At 36.5% G+C, this 20,773-nt stretch overlaps 1 long non-coding RNA gene across 1 annotated transcript in view; it reads right to left on the minus strand.

The window, feature by feature from the left end:
* Positions 1-625: 625 nt before the first annotated feature.
* The window catches only part of LOC140686457 (uncharacterized), a 36,469-nt gene continuing 16,321 nt past the window's right edge, over positions 626-20,773 (minus strand). Inside the window, exon 3 of the long non-coding RNA XR_012060296.1 lies at positions 626-2,563. This is a non-coding gene — a long non-coding RNA (uncharacterized lncRNA). The remainder of the gene's footprint in view (positions 2,564-20,773) is intronic.

Raw genomic sequence — 20,773 nt, forward strand, 5'->3', positions numbered from 1 at the left:
TACCTCTTTGATCTTTTCAGATTTATGCTGATATTGATGTTTTTTCTTGTTTAAATATTAGTTTTTGTTTTTTTAGCTCTTTCCAATTCCCTGATTACACAATTAACACATTTTGTAGTAAATGCGAAATGTACATAAAAACATAGGAAGCAAAATTATGCTTCCATCAACCTTCCTACCAATAGTCCTACTACCAAGGGGAAGACACTATTAATATTCTAACATCTATTCTGGCTATGATAGTTTTACATAGTTTACATAATACTATACACACAATATTGTATTGCCAAGTTTCCAATTTAACATTTCATTATAGCATTTTTTTCATATAACTAAAAGTTATCTGTAACCTTTTCTCTTTGTCTCTCTATATTATTGTTAGGTTTTAAAATGAAAAAAATTTAAATTTAAATTAAAACAACACATGGTTGTGATAAAATTAAACAGAATGCTGCTTCCCCAACCATACCTAAGTTATTGATCTATAAATAATTAATCTTTTTTTCTCAAAATGAGATTTTTGATATACGTACTGTTTTACAACTTATTTTCCTTTACTGTTAGTAAATTTTGAAATTCATCTATTATCATTTTTAGATTTACCTTTATTTAGATAGTCTCTAATCCAGGTTTTCCAATGTTTGTTGTTATAAAAATGCTGTAGCAAACACCTTTGAATGTGCAGACTTTTTTTTTTTTTTGCATATTTGTAAAAGATTTTCTGTAGGATTGAGACCTTGGAGTGAAAATACTGACAAAAAGGATGAATCATTTAAATTTTTGATAGATACTGCCAGATTTATAATCATCTGTTTTAATGGTTGCATAATATCTCCATATATGAAAGTAACTTAATTTGCTTAATCATTTCTTCAGAATTAGACATTTAGGTTGTCTGAAGTTTTCCCCAATGATCAATAATGCTGCATGAATATCCTTATGTTGAAATCGTTATCATCATTACTTCAGGATTGGTTTTTATAAAGGAAATTTGTTGTCATAATATAGGAACATTTTAAAAACTGCTCATTCATATGGCTAAGTTTTTTCAGAAATGCTGTGTCAGTTTGCATATTTGGTATCTGCAAAATTTTGAACTTGAGATCAGGCTAAAATGTTGCTGTAAAATATTATGGCTGGTTCTTAATTTCCTGTAGCTAAAGGTCAATAGTACCTTTTAAAATTAAAGGCTAGCATTTTGCCAGAAAATGATGAACACTTTTCAAATGATTCTTATAGTACTCAAAATTCCATGGAATTTCTATGAAGAATGCTCTCTGTTGTTCAATGGCAGTCACCTTCCTGTTGCTACAACAGTAAGAAAATCTGAATCTGTATTAGTGATGGTCAAGTCAGTTGCCCTGGTATGAGCCTATTGTGTATGAATGTGAAATAGAAAATTCTCAGCTCTGGAAATATATGATGTTTCTCTAGAGAAAAAATAATGTGAGAAATAATTCCCAAACAAAACTGTCTTCATCTTTGCAACTGGATTCCAAAACTTCTGCAACTATATTTTATTACTTCATAATTTTTCTTGTCCTTCAAGTTAAAATAATATCCCAAAGCAAATGGCTTTTGGATCTTATGAGAGAAATGTTTTCAGTTCAGGGTATAAATAAATAGAGGACTGGATTTCCAAACCACTCTAATCTTGACTTCTTTTTCCTTCTGTGTTGAAGATCACTTTCTTGTTATTTAGTCCCCATTGCTGTGGATGGTTAATTTTATTTGGTTAGAGTGTGTATTTGTGTTTAATTTCACAATTAGGTTCTCAGCTCCAGGAATTATTGAACACAGGAATTAGTCCTTGCCTATCTTCATATCCCCGGATAGTGCTAAAAAAAGCAGCTTGACCACAGTGGGCTCTTCATTTGCTTATTTGTTCAATATACCCTTGTTAAGCACACATTCTATACCATACTCCGGCTAGTTCTGGAGATTCATCAAATATTCATAATTCCTGTACTTTCCAGCTTCTGTTGCAGTTGGGTTGGGACCATGTGACTGCTTCTGACTAACAGACTGTGAACATATAACTGGGCAGGGACAGTTAAAGAGTTGATGTGCCACCACCATCTCTCTCTTACCCTGATACGGCAACCTTGGAAGTCATATTAGATGATGGCATCAGAAGATGTAGTCTCAATTCCTCAGTTAATGGAAGTGAGATGAAAGTCCCCATCATGTACACTAGATGTTCTGTGAGTGAAAAATAAACTTGAGTTGGCTTAAGCCATCATTATTTTTAGGTTTACTTGTTTCTGCAGCAAAACTTATTCTACCTTGAGACACCGCCCTTAAGCAGCTCATAGTCTATGTAGGGTAAGCTCATGTATGATTCACTTTTGAGTATGTTACTGTTAAATGGAGTGATCTGTGGTCTTTGAGGTTCTCAGTAGAATAAGAGTTCAATATGATTGGTTTCTCTGGGTTTTGGACTTTAACAATCTGCAAGTTTGAGGAAAAACACTTAATTTCCTACAGATGTAATTTCCTCATTTGTAAAATGAGAGAGCTGGCCGTTTCTCCTGTTCTGATTCCATCTCTGTTTTGTAAGCACCTGTGAGAGTAGAAGAAACAGACTATAAACACATTCATATCTTTATAGAAAGAGGCACTTTTCTGTGATTTACTGGTAAGGCCCTCACAAGACTACACTTGAAATAGCAGTTGGAGGCAGGAAGGGCCATTATCTTCTAACTCACACATTGATCTTTCAGTCTGTCTTCAGGGAAGCCACGAAAATTTGTTGCAACACATTCATTGCTATCAACAAGGATCCCTTTTCTTTAGAAAAAGAATACTCACTACATTGTCAAACTCCTACTCAACCTTCTGTGTTGGATATTGCATCTTAGGGCAATCTTTTCTGGAATATCTTTTCATTCCCTTACACAAAGTTACACACTATCACATACATGCTATCTGTACTTCCCAGGCATACTTCCATTATTTTACTTATTACACGGTATTTTATTACTATATTTTAAATAGCTATTGCTGCTGTACTTACTGTACACTTGACAAGGAAAGGGCTTTTAAAAAATATATATATCCCAAGGGTTTAACCTGGTGCCTGGAACCATGTAGCCACCTAATAAATAGTTCTTAAATAACTGAATGACAGGACAGTGAATCTTTCACTGTTAACCAACATTTCCTGGTAAACTGGACTTGGAAATGGATGAGACAGTGCTAGTACTCTGATCATTTTACTGTTACGATAATCTTGTCCCCACTACTTTTTCTCTTTTAAAAGATGGGCCATTTCCTGGTGACCTGACGTTGCATTATAAAATCATGTTTTAGCTCTGGCTTCTGAGCTTGTTTTGCAAGGGAATTAAGAGATCTAATGCATTTATGTTGCTGAAGAGCTTGAGATCTGCTTGGGAAAGTCACTCGAATGCCTCAGTGCTAGTATCATAATATTTATTAAGAATTGATGAGTAGAATTCTTAAAACTATTTTGTTCACTGTGGTTATCATTGAAAGCATACTACACTAAATGCCATTTGTCTTGGGTGTAGGATTTCTGGAAGATGAATGAAAAGAGGAAATTAGTGGATTTTGTAGCAGATTGTGTAAGAATGAACAGTTTTTATAAAGGTCCCTTTTCTTAAAGTGACAAATGCTAGAAAAATGCTGTTAGCTGCACCAACATAGGCCTGGTAATTACTAGTCTAAAGATGGGCAAGTCCCATACGCTGCCAGATGGAGAGGATGAGAAGCATCTCTGCCTTGAAGTCTGTTCTGGGATGGGGCAGAATAACTGCTGAGGGTCACTCCTACCCCAGGTCCCTAAAGTTAGGTACGTCATTTGTGGTCACATCCATTTTCTGGGAGATGGAGGGCTTCATTCTTGTATTTCGTGGAGTTTGATGACCTTTGGTATTTATATCAGGGATGGATTTTAAAAGCAAACATGTCTTCAGTGCTGCAAAAGGATTTGGTAGTCAGAGCAATTGCTGCCTGAGGTGGGACAGTCAACTTCATTTGGGAGAATTTGGAGGGTATGACTCAGGGAGACAGCTAGAGGGGAACCAAGTGACTCCACCTGATGGTGCTAAATATTCTGTAAAGTGTTTCAAACATCTAGGCTAAAACATGCCCTTCTTGCTTCTCTTTAGCCAATGAAAAGGCAAGGCTGAATTTCTCTTCTCATACTAATTTTTTGCTTCTAGTTGCTCAGTTTTCTCTACAAAAATTCTTTTGATATTCATTTAAATCTCATTTTAGTTCTATAAAAGTATATAGAATTTCCTGCCCAATGCCCTCTAAAGATCCACCTTCTCCTAATTTTTGGAAATGAATCCTCCAAAACAGAGAAGCTAGCCCAACTTTTCCTCTAGTAGAGAACTTGCCGTCCTCTCATTCACAGACTTCTATAGATTACCTATTCTGTATAATATTTACAATAATAGAGGTTCTGACACTGGGAATATTCATGTGCCTTTCATAGTTAAACATGCAGGAAAGGCAAAAACAGCATCTGAGTCGTACACATTTAGTGTAGAACCGTATCAAAATGGTTGCTTGATAATCATACATATTAAGCATTTGTCTCAGAAAGACTGGTTTTGATGACCATCATTTCCTCTGCTCAGAGGAAAGGAAGTGTTTCCACCAAAAATGAGAGTAAGAGGAATGGCTGGATGTGGACGTAGGTACATTTGTCATGGTTGCATGTAAAGTGTGTGTGGAAGATTGCTAGTAGAAAATAATTTTAGCTGAATGACATTGACATTATTCTCTCTAAAGTAGAAGCTGAGGTTTTCTACTGACAGTGAGAAAAAGAGGCTTAAAGAGTGTGGTTATTACTCAGACTAGTCTGTAGGTTACCAGATGTATCTTCAAATTAAAATTGTAAACTTCAGTAAATTACAGAACTTAATTTTATTCTCCACCATTATTGTGATGGTAAATCCTCTAGGTCTGTGATTTCATCAGACAGCATGCATGCTTATAGAATGATGGAGGACTGGGTGAATTGAGATGTCATTTTGAAAGCAACATTCATTGTAGCACTGGGATACACAGGTCCTTGTATTACCTGCAGTTGGTAAGTTGAGGACAAAGACCTCCTGGGTCTCAGTAAATTCTTATTAACTCAGAAGCCAGGTGGAAGATGGGAGAGGTTGACACCTCCCACTGCACCTCTGTGAGTGTCTCACATCACTCTTTTATCTCCAATTGCCCCACAAGAATTGGGCAGGGCACCCATTTCAATGCACTTCATAGAACTTTAGGGATAATTGTATCAGAATGAAACACTTTTTTACTTTTTAGTTTTGTTTGTTGCATTTTCTCTCTTGGAAAGATTTACATTGAAAGAATTCTTTGTACATAGCTTATCTGTTCACAGTTTTAGCAATTTGTCTGTATTTCTATTCCAAATTCAACTATTACCCTTTTGAATCTTTTCATGTTGTGTTTTAAAAACCTTCCTTTTTATAGCCATAAAATGAGCATAAGTAGATATTGCTATTCAGTAAGAAGTGGGTATCATTAGCTCAGTACATTAGAAGTCCTCTGAATATAGGATTTCTTCTGAAATCATATAAAAATTAGAGTATTTAGCAAGGAATACCATTGTCATAAGCATTTCATTGCCCCTCAAAATTTGAACCTTTAATTTCTTACTTCTCTTTCTCTGGAGTGCTAAGCAGGAGAAGTTTAGTGTCAGTGCTTATAAGGGCACAGTTTCCTTACTGAAGCAGTAGCATGGTCTTCTGGGTAAGTAAGGCAAATTAAAATTTAGGAAGACTGGGTACTTTGGAACTCAACTACTGCCTGACCTTGGTAATGCTGTTTACCCTCTCTGAGCCTCAAGTTCCCCATTTGTAAAGTTGGACTCATAATGATCTTGCATCTACACACTCCTTTGAGGATTATAAAGGGAAAGTGCTATATAAACCAGGAACTTTTTATTCTTTGCAGTTTTGAACTGAGTGTATTACTTAGCTAGGGTTCAGAACAGATCAATGAGGAGATAGGAAGTAGGATTTTTAAAGAAAGGTTAAACTAAAAGTTGTGCAGAGAGTAAATATTTATATATTAACTTATGTAATCCTGTTGGCTTCCAATATATATTTGGAAATGTTTCTATAGGAAAAATCAAATAACTTCAGTTCATAAGAAGAAATTTCACTCGAGAATCCTGATACTCAAGTTCAAGGAATGTTTAGTCTTTGTCAGAAATAAAGTCTGATTATGTTTAATTCTCCTACCAACTCTGGTAAGATGTTAAATGACTATTCTGTATGACCACACATAATTTAAAAAATATATTGGACAATTATTATCTCACTGCATGTCCTCACTGTCTCAGCTAAAGTTGGGTTGTCTAAGCTGTAAGATATCTGTAGTTGATTAGTAGATGTCTCTAGTGGGAGGAAACTTAGGAAGGTGTATTTTTAGAGCAGATGTTAATTATCTTCATTTAGCATAATAGCAAACCTCTAATGTCCATGAGTTTTGATTCCTAGAACTAGACTGGAAGGAGATTCTGCAGTGGCAGTGTTGATGAACCCATAAAAGGTCCTGTTACCTTTGGAGGCAACTGTGGCTTCATATTAAAAATAGATCATTGCTAAATTTAAAAAATTAGCCTAAACCCAATGTGATCAAGGTGAGAGAGGACTGTTTGGAGAACAGATAAACCTAAGTAAAAAGAATTTAATAAGTCCTTCTAGGTTATATAGTGGTGAATTGCAAACAGATAGTCCAACTGTCTGTCTACTCAACAGTTGTGGGTAAGGAGCAGCACTAGAAACTGGGATGGTAATAAGTAAAAAGCAAACCGTTTCTATAAACAAAGAAGTCCCCTAATCAAAGAAAAGGGTAAACAAAAGAGGGACAGCAATAGCATCATAATTCAGGAATTAAAGCTCTTTAGGGTAGTGGAACTACTCAGCCCTCTAAGTGGGTAAAATATGCTTGCAGTACTGGCTTAGAAGGATAAAGCATATTATGCAAAAGGGGAAGTAGAAGAAAGAGAATGGAAAACATGAAGCATGTTGGAGTTTATCACTTATGAAATACTGAAAGCACCATATTATGAGCTTCTGTAATATCTTTGTATTATTTGGTGATGGAAAAATGACTTTAAATATGTATTTTATGCTATTACATTTTACAGTAAAAAGTTGTGGAATCTCCTTTCTAATATTTTGAAGGAGAGAATGTAGAGCAGTTTTCTGTCATGAGTGGCTCCAGATATAAATGATGACTTGGCTTGAGGCATTAGGGAGCGGTACAGACTGTGGTGAAGTGTCAGCTCCAGTTATGTTTAGAGGATATAGGGTGGACTTTCTGACTCTTTCAGTTCTAAGTTCTTGGCTATACTTAAATTTCTTTACTCTGTTTTTAGGACAAGATTTAATATGGCTTCCTCAACTAACAGACCACTTAAGTAAGAAACTGGTCTCATGTGAACAGAGGTGTTTCACAGCCTAAAGAAGTACAGCTTATTTCCACAATGGCACTTTCTCTACAAGCATTTGGTGCCCTATTGCTGATTCCAGGCAGCATAAACTTTGTGCAGCTGACATTTTCTGACTCAAGTCCTGCTATAATTGAAATTACTTAATTAAACAAGCTTGAATCATTTCAATTACTTCGTGGCCTGGAGTGCTAGTGACATACATGATGACTACATGCTGATTAAATTAGAACTTGTACACCCCAGAAAGATGTGCATACCAGAAAATGGCTTTCTCTTTCTTCAGTATAAAAAATCCCTCTCTAATTCGTATTCACTGGCTAGATCCCTTTGGGTTGTATATTAATATTCATAAGATAAACCACATAGCTAAAGCAGAAGATTAAAGTCAAGTCTCTTAATAAAGAAGCAAGAGTAATGACTACAGTAAAATCTCCAAAAATGCCATTATCCCCCTGAAGAGTGAACACTACTACTGTACATGTGTTGAAGCTGAGCAAGAGAACAATAAAAAATGAATTACTGCAGTGATTTGGATTTTGAAATCCGCTAGAGAGGAATGAGCAAACACAAGCACTTAGACCAATAGAAAAGAATATCAAGATCAGACAGTTGTACAAAGCAACATCTTAAGAGTAGAGTTTACAGTATACCTTATTTTGATATGAGAATAGATTTGTGCTATAGGAGGTAGCACTAAAAATTATTTCCCTTAAATAAACTATATGGTTTTCTCTTAGATTCAGTACTGAATTCTGAGGGCTGAGGGGTAAGCTAAGAGCTGCCCAATTGGATTTCTTGCTGGTTTACCCTCTATACTTTGGCTCTCTTTTGGCCATTGTATTGACCTCTTCTTGAAGAGACAAGGGAATTACATTTGCATAGACACTACCCTCCCTTGCTTCCTCCTTTTCTTCCTTCCATAGATATTTACTGAGTACCCGTTTTGAGCTGGCTACTTTCTTAGGAGCTGGTGATTGGCAATTAACAGACACAGCTTCTACTCTCATGAAGCTTATTTTCTAGTGGGAAGCAATAAACATCTAAACCAATTATAAATGACAATTGCAGGAGTGAGAAATGCTGTGAGGAAAACAAAACTGAAAAGGATATCAGGGTGACTTGTTTGTTTTGGTTGAAATTGTGCCATGTCACATCAGGGACATCAGGGAAGGCGTATCTCTAAGGAGGGGGCATTTGAGAAGAGAATACTTGCATATGAATACCATTATAATAATTTATTTTTGTATCATATTTTAGAGTTTACATTGTACTTTCAAATAAAATGTATCATTTAGTCTTCATATCAATCTTGTGAGATCAGAATTATGATCTCAATTTTCTAAATGAAGCTAAGAAAGCTTAAATGACTTGCCCCAAATTATATAGGCAGTTAGTGGCAGGACTTAGGTCAATGGCTCATATTACAAAGATAATTTTACTTTACAAAGAAAACTAGGGAATTTAAATAAAACCTAAAATACTGCTACTTCAAAAATACTGTTCTTGCATTACCTCCTTTTAGTCAGTGTGTGTATGTGTGTGTGATGTACATGCAAGAATGAGTGACGTGTAGTGATTCAAAAAGAATTGTACTCTTTCAAAAATGTATTACTTAGTAACTAGGTTGTACATTAACATTTGGTCAAAACCCATTTATAAAGGAACTAGGACAGTCTTTTCTATAGTTTACAAATATTCAAGTTGTACCCCACATGTCACAAGTCTCACATTAATCTTGTGGTCTAGTTCATTCCAAATACTTTTTAATATGTCATAGTTAGAGGGTAAAATAGCAGCTTCAATGCAGTTCTTTATTTCCTCATGTCTAATGAGGAAGAAGACTACAAAATGAAGTTCTTGACATAACTTATATGCAAACCACATGCTTCTATAATCTGGTTGATGAGTAATGTAATTTAAAAAAGAGTGCAGTCCTTCTTTGAATTACCCCATAATTTGCATATTGGTAATCAATTCCTACTTTTGTGTATTTTTAATTAACTTTACGTGCTATAATTTGCTAAATGTTTCAATTGTTAAATGTAGGTTTTCTTGTTCCAAATTGTTAGTACAATTTCCACTTATCAGAACAATCCCTTCCCCTCAAAAAGCTCATCCTCTTCTGCCACAGCCTGAGGCAGTGGCATTTTCATTTTTGTTTTCTTCAAGGAAGCTTTTCTATGAAGACATGTCCCAGGCAGAGGGAATAGCAGACACGAAGGCCTGGAGATTGGTACTTAGAGAATAAAGGAGTAGAGGGACAAAAAATGGAGATTGAGCAGCCTGTAGGGAGGCCGGATCCGGAAGGGCATGGATGCCATGCCAGTGCGTGTGAGCTTTCTTCTTAGGATGGTGGAAGCCATGCAAAGGTTTTAAGCAGGGCATGGATGGATTTACTTAGTTTCTTTGATTATTTTTCAAGTGTCATTTTCTTTTTAAACTTCCTGTCCTATAAATTTCATGAGGAACTGTGTTTACTATGTGAGAGGAAATTTTATACTCAACCCTAAAGTATATTAACAGACATAAACAAAGTAATTTTTTCCTTTCCTTCTGAGCACAATTTCTATTGTTACTGGAAGAATTTGTTAAGTCCTGAAAAATATATATTCATATTTTCAAATATACATTTCAACTACTTAGGAGTTTAGTGCATAAACGTTCATGTGTTCAAGAATGTTCATTCCATCATCTTAGCAGGCTCTATTTTCTCTTCCTTTTATTCTCTCATTTCCTTCTTAGAAAGCAGCAAAAATATTCCCATTATTATTATCATTTGAATTCACAGATTCAAGCTAGAATCTTTAAGAAGATTGAAAAATTAGATTTTGGGATTGAACACTGAGTCAACAGTAGGTATCTTCCTGTGGAGATTCATATTTTGTTCTGTTTGAGGAAAATAATGATTTATAAGATATACTTGGCTGAGTGTTAGAGGACTTAGCTCTTACAATGACATTACTACATAATAATAGCTGTAGTTTATTGTGCTAGGTTTTATATATACATATATATATATATATATCTTTATATATATATATATTAATTTGCAAAACAACTCTATAAAGAAAGTATTATCCCCATTCTAAAGTGAGGAAACTAAGGACTAGAAAGGTTAAGAATGTTGTCCCAGGTCACACACAAGACGTAAAACCTGGCTTTGAACCAGGTTATCTGACTTCCAAGATGCTGTCTTTAACCATGTCACTCAACACCTCCCACTTCAGCAAGCCAACTTTAGGCAAATTAACCTTTCTTTAAAGTATAGAAATTGAACTAGATAAAGAAGTTGGACTAAATTAACTCTAAACTTTCTAGCTTGGACATTCTGTAAGTGATCTTCCTCTTAGACATTGCCAATTATGAGCAATAGTATTATTTAGATGAAGTCATTATGTTATATTTGGTTTATATTTCATTTTCTTTATGGGAAGCAATAAAGAATCAAAGTTGCTGGATAGGCAAATAGTGAATGATAAGGATAGGGATTTTAAAAAGCGCAGACATTGGAGCCTAAGGTAGCTGGAGGCTAGTCCCAGCACTGACAGTCACTACATAGGTTACCTAACATTTCTGAGCTCCAATTTCCTTATCTGATGAACTGGGATGATGATATACAACTTGCAGATTTGCATGAAAATTAGAGATAATGTTTAAGTTTTAGATTTTCATTGCTGTCAAATAAATATTATCATTAATATCATTATTATTTTCATCAACATTGTAATTACACATCGCTATTACTGTCAGAATCAACAATATTAATGATAGACAAATGGGAACATGCTGTAGTTTCTTGTGATATCCACTTTAAAAATAGTCTGAACTGGTGAACTGATTCACACTTAAAACATTGGGTCAGAGCTGAGACAATAAGTAGTTGAATATAATAATATTTACTAATTCATACAACAAATACTAATTGAATATCTACTCATGGCTATGTTACTGTTTTAAACCATGGATTTAAAAATAAATTAAAAAGTTCTGGTGGTCACAATAACATTTTAGTGGGAATAACAGGAATAAATATAAATTATGCAGTAGAGATTAGGGCGGTGATGAAGAATAGAAAAGAGTAAGTGGAGAGGGTGTGAGTTTCTGTGTAAGGAACTTTTTTATTTATACATTGGTCAGGGTGAACACTATCGGTGATGACATTTGGAAAAAGACCCAAAGAGGGTGAAGGAGCAAATGATGCAGACATCTGAGGAGCATTCCATGCAAAGGGAACAGCATGTACCAAGACTCTGAGGTGGAAATGTGCTTCAGTGCTTAAAGAAGAGCAGGAAGCCAGTGTTTCTGGAGCACAGTGAGCCTGAGAAGAGCTTAAAGAGATAATATCAAAAAGATAGCTAGATTCCATTATATTGGTCATGTAGGCTATTACAAGATTTTTGGCTTTTCTTCTGAGTGAGATTGGAAGACATCAGAAAGATTTAAGCAAAGTAGTGACATACTCTGACCTATTTAAAAAGATTACTTTGGCAGTGGTTTGGGAATAGACAAGTAGGTAACCAAGAATGGAAGAATGGAGACAAGTTAGGAGACTATTGAAATAAATGTGACAATTTTACAAAAATGTTTTAATAATCCAGATAGCTTTAATAATATAGTAGCAGTGGAAGTGATAAGTTGTTGGAGCTCTGTTAAATTTCCAAGGTGCAGATGAGATGATTTGCTGATAAATTAGTAGTAATACATGAGAGAGGATGAGGAATCAAGGATGACACTAAGGTTTTTAGCCTGAGCAACTGGAAGGATGAAATTAACATTTTTTTTGAGAAGGAGAACAATGGGAGGAGTACTTTTGGTGGTGGTGTTGAATAAAAATCAGTAGTTCAGTTTTGAGTATGTTAAGCTTGAGAAACTTATTATGTATCCAAATGGAGACACCAGTAAGAAGCTGAGTAAATGGTCTAGAGTTCAGAGGTAAATGATGGTGTAGAGATAAAATTTGGAGACATCAATATATATAGTATTTAGAGATATGGAACTAAATGAGATCACCCAGGAAGTGAGTAGCAATAGAGAAGTTTAAGGACTGAATCCTGGGATTTGCCAGTGTTTGGATGTTGGGAAGATGAGAAGGAACAAAGGAGACTGAGAAATAACAACCAGGAAAGTAGCAGAAGACTTGAGAGGCAGTGACTTGGAAGATAAGCACAGAAAGTGTTTCAGGAAGAAGATGTGTTGAATAAGATAAGGATTGGGAAATGACCACTGGGTTTTACATCCCCGTGGTTGATAGCTTTGGCTGCAGTGGCGTATTAGGATTTAAATCCTAATTGGAACAGATTCAAGAGAGAATGAGAGCTGAGACAGAATATTTAAAACTTTTTTGAGTAGAAAAATTGGTGCTGCTGATGTGTGTGTGTGTGTGTGTGTGTGTGTGTGTGTGTGTGTGTGTGTGTGTGTGTGTGTGTGACAGAGAGAGAGAGAGAGAGAGGGAGAGAGAAACACAATTGCATGATGTACCTGACTAGGTGATAGGGGATGGATGACCTGTGATAAGCACACATACAGCTAGCAAGCATTCAGCTCAGGGAGCAAATCAGATTGTAGAAATCAGGGATCTATTACAAAAAGTCATGTGAATAAAGATAGAGGCACAATTACAGAGCCAGAATCAAGAAACTACAATAGCTGGGGTAGCTTTTTGCCTTTGATCCAGAAGCTTCTGTGGATACAGCAAATTGGGAGGTCCAAGAGAGAAGGCGCATGCAATATTTGATTACAATCAGGAATGCATGGGCAAGAATTTAGGTGTTTTCTGGATTCTTGCTGCCATACTGATAATGCATCAACATCCTCTTGGTCAGGTGGCATCTGTCTTCACTTTTACAGTTCATTACCTTTTTGTAAGTTTCCTGAGAGCAGGGACAATACCTTATATCTCTGTACATCTACCTCTGGCTTCTACAGTGCCTTGTACACAGTAGCTGCTGAATAAATGTTTGTAAAATTGAATTGAAAATACTCTGTACTAAAAGTAGATGTATATTGGGCCAAAGAAACAAATTGAAAAGTGGAAAACTGAGCCTTCCAGTCATCAAGAACCCATATAACCAATTACTTTTCAATTAACTGGATTTGACTATATTGACTGGTTTATCTAGAGTTGTTATGAGACTTCATGGACAACTGTGCATTGAATGACTGACCTCTTCCAGGTTTCCCAACCATTTTCCAAAGAGTATTTGGAGGTTTTCTTCCCAGCTTCTGTGTTTCAGTAGAAGTAATACACTTTTACTACTAAATTGCAGAACGTATCTATTTTGTAACAGCAAAGCAGATCAATCACTGATATTTCTATTATTATTATTTACAACATTCTAAATGGGAGAGGAGTGAAATGTAAAGCAAAGAGTTTGCAAGTGAAGCAGAGCCCCGGATATGAGCTCCCTCTGTTTGTTACCAACTCTGAGATTTGGGGCAAGACACTTAGGTTTCAAGTGTTAAAGTCCTCTGCTATAAATTATAATACCTGTCCTGTTGATTTCACAGATTACTGTGAAGAGCAGATGAAAATGGTTGGAGAAAGATAAAGCAGATGCTCCTGTGCTGGGGCACACAGACAGGCTTCATGTGTGTTCAGGAACCTCCTAAAACTGAATGCAAAATTTGCCTTTATGAATTTTTGCATTGTCCCTCTAGATTCTCAAAGGTTTCTCGTCAAGATTCTCAAAGGATTTTTGTGATAACATTGCTGAAAAGAAATAATAGCAGAGTTGATATTATTTGCTCTGGCCAGGTGCACTATCCCTAAATTACAATAATATTTTCTGTGTCCAGATGAAGGTTAAAAATTGCATTGCATATGGTAGTGGTTCTCAGTCTTCAGTGTGTATCAGAACCACATGGAGGGCTTGTTGGACTTTTGGGCCCCACCCCCAGGATTTCTAATCCAGTTGGTTTCAGGTGGGAACTGTAAATCTACATTTCTGAGAAGTTCCCAGATGCTGCTGCTGCTGGTCTACAGCCACATTTTTAGAGTCACTGGCATAAAGTATAGATGAGCTCTGTAGGTATTTAGTAAGCAGGTTATTGGGGAAGTTTTGATTTTCAGGGAGAGTGTAATGTCTTTGAATAGATAGTGGTAATGGTCTCTACTTTGGTCTTCTTTGTTGAAAAGAAAAAATAAGTTTCTTTGCATTTTTGGTAGTGTGTTACTAAAGCTGACTGTCTACTTTCTTGAGCAGCATGCCACAGCTGAACAGCTCTTAACATCTCTTTTGGGGGCCAAAATGGTGTAATATTCTATCTGACAATATGCCTGCTATTTCCCTGCTGATCTCACAGAGTGGCAGAGTAAGAGCCTTGTGTCTCAAGTCCAGGAACTATCGATGGCTGCCATGAGGGCTGAATGGACTCTTTAACTGATGAAGTCACAGAGTTTTCTATAAAGCCTTTAGAAGAATTTGAAAATACATTTCCTTTTGAAAGAGAAGGAAAGAGGCTTTTGGAAATAAGTACGTTTTGAAGATGTTTCCATCAGTGGTGAACAGGGAGCAAGGAATTGAAATATAAGTGCCACTTGTTGTTTGGATTTTTTGCTGTGGAACATGGTCCACATTACCTGCCCTAATGTTTTCATTAGGAGGAGGATGCACACACATTTTACATGGCTGTCTTGGACAGCAACAAAGAAAACTGGCAAGTAGCATAGAGATAAAGTGCTAACTAGCAGCACCCAGGATGAGAAACACTTTGGCAAAACTTAATACTGTGAAGCAGGACAGTGTGTTTTAAACCCTGCCGACAATGTGCTGTATGAGAGCTACAGTTGGCTAATTTCATCCTCACAAGTATACTGTTTTTCAAAATCTCACTTCTTGTTACTCTAATTTTCTCAGGCCTGCCTTCATCTTCATTTTCTGTTTACCTTTAATCCTTTAATATATTCTTCTTATTTTTACCTGACTGTTCCAAATACTTAATATTTGAAGAGACTCTTTTTCAGTCAGATCTGGTACCTGTCAAGGAACAGTAAATAATCATAGTATTATAGATTAGATTTTAAAAAGGCCATTTAAGTCACATCAGTGCTAGCCATATTAATATGTAAGATGCCAAGGGGCTTTCACTCTATGGAACTCAGAGGAGACTGAAATGTCTTAATCCTTCAAATGTGGAAGCAGAAAAGGAGAGATCATTTTCACTTTTACATGAGCAAAACTTGTCTGTCCAAGGGCATGCAGAGTCCTAGAAACACTGAGTGAAAGGAATGGAGCTGGCAGACAGTTTGCTGGTTGTGGGCAATCTTGTCTGTTTGCCTGAACAAATTTCTTCAGTGCCCCCAACACTTATTCCCTTCAAAATCAATTGGGACTTACAAGAACTTGCAAACTGTTTTTAAACAAGTCAGAGCTAGAGCATTAAAAATGGTGAATAGGTGTAAATCCCAGAGAAATAGTGTATGGGTAAAACTGCAGATGTTTATGCAGTAGTTTTGGTTCCAAACATTCCCATTTCTCAAGGCATTTGAATATTTTTGGTTTACAAAATACTTCTACTTGTTTTTTTAATGTTAGAAGTGTTTACATTTTTATAACTCCTACTAAGGTATCTTATGTTCATTACTGTCTCCATAAAAGCTAGTGATTTGGTGGCAGTGGTGCACTTTATGAGCTGTCATGGGATATGCTACATATTATGTTAAGGCGAGGAGGGAGAAGATGACAAACAAATCATGAAGTTGTCCATTTTTCTAGACAATTTTACATCTGTTTTCCTCATTTTTAAAAACATTTTAAATGATCTATGTGTTTGGCAAAGTAAAATGTTTGTGTTGCTTTTTCATGCTTGGTGCAATTAAGGACTGTGTTCTTACAAAAACATACATTTCACATTTTTTTCTTTTAAATCAAACAGTGAAGAAGAGATTTGGATGCTCATTCTGGTTGTGTTATTTAAGAACTGAGTCATTTCTGAGTCTCTTTCTCTGTTATAAAGAAATAATAGTACTAAGTACCTCAGATCTGGGTATAATATGGACTCCAAGATATTGGAGAATGAGGCAAAGAAATTTCTACTTACCACATTGCCTATGTGGTATTTGGGTTACTGCTAGGATATAGTCGTCATCATAAATAAATACGTTGGTATTTTAGTGTATCAGTCTATTTATGGAACTTTGGTTAATACAACATAATCCCACTTGGACCTGACCATTTTTGGGCAAATTTAGTACAAAAATAAAGGAACATTGTATGTAAAGTTAAATTTAAAGATTTAGATTTAACCGTGTAAGTGTTTGAAACTTTCGTACCTAAGTGATCACCATAATCAAAATTTAAAGAAAAGTGATATGTTGGGATAAAATGTTGATAACTACTGTAATGGCTAAATGATTAACAGCCTCAGTGCATAAAGAGGCCTTAAAAATCAGTAAGAAAAACTTTCAGATTACAAGAGAAAAAAGAACAGAAGACATGCATAGTCCATTCACATAAGAAGAAAATTAATGGCAAATAAGAATGAAAAAACGTCAAATTTTACCAATAATCAAAGACATATGAGCCAAAATCAGACACCATTCCTTTTGATCAAATTGGCAAAGATTTTAAAGGCTAATATTTAATTCTTAGTCATTTGTTCAATACAAATGGCTTTCCCTGCAAATTTAGGGTGGCCCTGAGATTTTAGAATGTGTACCATTGTAGCATGCTACCATTTTCTTCCTGGGCAATGCAGTAGTGGGGGATGAGACCAAGCTTTGGAACCAGGCACTGTAAGTTAGGTTCCCAGCACGCCTGTCTACAGTTTGGCCTTGAAGAGGCTGTCAGTTCTTAAACCTCTCAGCTTCTAATTTCTCTTCTGTAAAATGGGGTAATCCTAGTTTGCAGTAATTGTGAACAGGCAATGAAACTAGTAATGCTTCTAGAAAATAGTAGCTGCCTAATAAATAAATGGCTATTCTGTCATTTTTAGACTATTTTCTAGAGTGTCAAACATGGGATTTCAAAATTGGTATTTTTGTAATGCAAAAGGCCATTCAGAGTATGTGTCAGATACAAATACTGGCTCATCAGTAAATCCCAGGCTGCTTTATGCTATGAAACATAAGATGGTGTGACTCTGGATGTCACTTGTTTCTAAATAATAGGGAACTTTTTTTTTTTTTTAGATAATAGGCATCTTGAAATTTTTTTCCCTTATCAATAGTCCATACTGGATTTTGCAGCACAAAATATAAAATTCATGCAGAACAGAGTGAGACAGACTAAGCAGGAGACAGAGGCATCATACAAAAAGACAAAACCTGGGTAACAGGTCGATTTCCCTTAGAAGGAATTTTGCAGATACACACAGGAGGATAACCCAGTCTATTACATAGCTATCTGCAGTAGCAAGTGAGGAATGAGTCTCTCTAGAGTTAGAGAAATACATTTGATGAGGCTGCTGTTCAAAGTTCAGTTAAAATGTAAACTCTGAATAACTGAGGACGGAGAGACGGAGAAAGGTTCTGATACCAATAAGCAGCTTATGTGTGTGGTTCTGGAAGAGCTTGGAGCACCGAACAAGGGGGCCCAGGCAAGACCAAGTCAGAAAAGCAGCAGGCAGCTTCTGCCAGGAAGAGGTTTTTGTGCTTGTGCAATGATGAACAATTGGAATTAACAATACACCAAAATGCTTACAGCTTAGTCTGGGTATTTGTAGCCTCAGTATCTACTAGCTCAATATTATCCTGCCTGAGACATAACAAGACTTTAGATCTCCCTCATCCAAAATGCTTCTTCCTTATTTTGGGGAGTCTTCACAGAATGGTAGTCAGTTGCCTGAAGTCACTAGCATTAACTTCTATCCATCAGCTTCTTCTTCTCCAGTACTGGCTGCCACTTTTATACACCTGCTGCCTGCAGACCCTTTGGAGAGGGACTTAATTGCTGCACTGACATCATGAGAATTCAGTGTTGACATGAAGAATGATGTCTCTTAGGCACCAGAACTGAGCTGAATCCCAGTGGCAGCTGGACAAAGGGCCTCCTCATCTCAGCCGTACTCTTCCAGGTCCCTGAAGGAGATGTACTTGTGCCCAGTGAACCCAAAACCTGTCCAAGGGACCCTAATGGACAGTGGCCCAGCTCTGGTCAGTGTATGTTCTGTGTCTTCCTTTATAGTTCCCTCACCTCATCAAAACGTCCTCTCTCCTCTTCCATGTATAACCATTCCTCTCCCCTCATCTCATCCCATAGTGGCCCTACAGGATACTAATGGTACTTGCATGTGAGTAGGGGTGGTGTGGCCTGCAGCCCAAATGCCTACCTAGCTAAGTCTAAGCCTGCTTTAGTTAACTCTTAGGGAAGGGCTCATTCACTCCACAGTGTAAAAACAGCCATTCTCAGTGTCAGTTTCATTGTCATAAAGTTTTCAAGAAAAGAATCTGTATTGTAATAGAACAAACTGTAAACCCCAACGAGAAATTAAAAGAAATGTTCTGCTTCCTGGGGCTGGCTGACCAGTTTGACAGGTCCCCACGTCTTCCAGAAGGGATTGAGCAAAACTTGTTTTAGGCTGGGTTTGCCACACATTCTCCATGCTTCCGAATAGGTTATAGTTCTTGATACTCATTTTTTTTAGGTTACAGTTTTCCTCAGATAACAGTAAGCAGTTTCTCATTTCCTTCCTTCTTTGATATATGATCTTTCAAATATTCATAGATGTTTTCCTTACCTTTTTGTTGTGAACCTCAGATATTTATCTTCATTCCTTCAATCACATTGTTTGTGCTATTCTGAGTTCTTGCCCAGATGTATGGCAGCTGGAAGTTTGTAGAGTCTGGCTCCCAGAGTAGAATAAGGAAGTAAAAAGCTTTTGGGCAAATGGCCTTGGGGCTTGCAGCCATGGGCAGTAATGGTTTCCTCCTGACTGTCATTTTTCTGGGTCTGAACCTCGGTTCAGGTTTTCCTGTTCTTCCCACTCCAGAAATAGCAAAGCTTTGGCATCTAAGGGAAGGGAACTATCTTTTTGTTTTTTTTCATGCATCCCAGGTTCTTGGGAGGGAGCTTCTAAACCCTTAGAATTTCCTATTTGATAGGAGGGTCTTTGTTATTCACTGTAATAAGTATATATTTAGTTTATATTATATACATTATTTATGTATTATATATATCTAAGATATATTTAGTTTAATCCTCACAATAACCATTTTATTAGATAATATTATTACTCCTTTTCTATAGGTTAAATAACATAGAGGCACAGGGAAGTCAATAATTTGTCTTAAATCACACAGCTGAAAAATGGTAGAGTCAAGATTTGAACCCAGGCAGGCTGGCTGTGGAGTTCATGTTCTTAATCTCTAAGCTATACTGCATCACAGAAACATTGTGACACTAGCTAACATATTTGGGACAATTGCTATGTGCAGGCATAATACTTGCCTGCATTAATATATTTAATCTCCACAACAGTCTATACTAGGGACTATTAGATGATGAATGTAAAGTATAGAGAGGTTAAATACTTGCCCAAGACCAGCAGGTTAGTAAGTGGCAAAACTGGTACCCAGTACTTTGTAAAAGAATTATCCCAGTTCTCTAATTTGCTTGAGGGAGCATGTTTAGGTGACAAGACTAGCAATGGGAGGGTAGATTTCACTCTGTGGTTCCAGAGGGACATTGCTAAACCTTGTGAAAGAAAAGAAAAGAGGCAAGCAAGGATACTACAAAGAATCAGTTACATACACACCTAAGAGACACCCAAAACAGTGTGTAGATGGGGAGACAGTCCCTGAGTTACCTGTGGCCCGCATTAGAATAATAAACCCCCCATCCACATGGTAAAATGTGTCAAGGATCCCCTTTTCAGCCTACACTCTGAGAAGATTGTCAAGTGCCCCAGTAATCCTCTTGTTTCTGCTTCTCCTGGCAGCCAAGAAGCAGATCAGGCTACATTTTTGCTAAAGCTGGTCATTCTGAAGTTTGTTCAGGCATGTGATGGTTTATTTCTTCCTTAAGTCATTATGCTATGGATGGGAATTACTGACTTACACCCTCTCTGCCATATCTTTTCCACTTTCACAGCTTCTGTTTACAGATCCTAGGGGATCAAACCTTTTACAAAACTGCAACTCTTCTCAACAAGCTTCTACTATGAAAGGCAGAGGCACAATTCTTTAAAAGTATGCTTTTTAGTTGTTTCGTTTTGAGAGAGAAAGAATAAACTATAAATAATTTTTACATGGGTGTGTGCACAGATAATTATTTCCCTTAAAAGTAATAGAGACAACAAAGTATGCCTGGTGGGGTGCACAGCAATGTGCTGGCAGTATTGATCTGGGGACTGCAAGCTTGTTACCGGGTAAGAAATTAAAAAGAAGGA

The sequence above is a fragment of the Vicugna pacos genome, chromosome 2 (assembly GCF_048564905.1).
Source record: "Vicugna pacos chromosome 2, VicPac4, whole genome shotgun sequence".
NCBI classification, from domain to species: domain Eukaryota; kingdom Metazoa; phylum Chordata; class Mammalia; order Artiodactyla; family Camelidae; genus Vicugna; species Vicugna pacos.